The sequence below is a fragment of the Aptenodytes forsteri genome, unplaced genomic scaffold (assembly GCF_000699145.1).
Source record: "Aptenodytes forsteri isolate BGI_AS27 unplaced genomic scaffold, ASM69914v1 Scaffold26, whole genome shotgun sequence".
Classification (NCBI taxonomy): domain Eukaryota; kingdom Metazoa; phylum Chordata; class Aves; order Sphenisciformes; family Spheniscidae; genus Aptenodytes; species Aptenodytes forsteri.
Window position 1 is genome coordinate 1,444,491 of NW_008794125.1, and position 1,124 is coordinate 1,445,614.

Genomic DNA, 1,124 nt, shown 5'->3' on the forward strand with positions numbered 1-1,124 from the left:
AAGCACACCATCATTTTGGCTTCCGGTGGCTATCTCCCCGCCTGGGACCAAAGTCTGAGCTGCCCCACCTGGTTGCCATGGGGAAGGCTGTAATGGTATAGCAGCAAGATCATAAAAAAAAAAAGCGCGTTTAAACCTAAAACCTATCAAAGGAATCACATTACCTTCCCAGCAGCCCTCCCATGCCCGCAGGTCCCCCCCCAGGGAGCTCCCCCGTCCCTTTGTGGGGGCAAATGCCGTCTGGAGGAGAGCATCTCGCATTGCCAGGGCAACCGGCGCTGCTGCTCCTCATCCCGAACCAAAAATGCGCGAGCCCTGACGCTGCCACCCGAGAGAGCTGGGACGGGTGACACTGGCATCCCAGAGCTTGTGCCACTCTCTTGGGGACACCTGCAGGGACCAAGCTCCCTCCCAGAGAGACCCTCCCGGTGGAGACGGGCTTTGCCCGGTGCTCGCTGGCCACCCACATTTCTGGTCATCCCAGTCCCCACCTATTGCGCTGCATCATTTTCCACTCGAAAAGTTCTGCGTTACTCAAGGTGGGGACCTGGCAGCGGTGGCAAAAGGTTTTGGCGGTGGTGGCAAAAGGTTTTGGCAGCTGCTGGCAAAGGTCCTCATCGGCATCTCCGAGAGTCGGCTCGTGCCCTGCTGCGGTTGCAGCAGGCTCGTGCGGGGAGTTGAGAAAGGCGGCCGGTGCGTCGGCTGCTCTTGAGGGTGCTTCGCCGGTGTCCCACCCGGCCACGTGAAACCGTGTCACTGGCACCAGTCTGGCCGGGCTGGTTGGACCGGGGAGGCGAGGACATCCCTGAGCCGTGACTCAGGGTGGCCAGGGCCATTGCTGGAGGCACAGATGGGAAATTTCCCAAACCCTGAGTTTTGGGAGTCCCTGGGAGCCGGGGGGGGTCGGAGGCACACGGGAACAGGGAAAGGAGAGAGACCCTGTCCCAGCAGCGGGCGATGGAGGGAGCAGCCTGGTCCTTGGGGCACCCGGCCGGTGGGATGGGGTGGGAGCGTGGCAGAGGGGCTGCACGCCTTCCTCCTGCCGGCGGGGGGGGGGGCCGGCCCCCCCCCCCCCCCCCCCCCCCCCCCGCCCCCCTCTCCCCCCCCCCCCGCCAGCACTGAGA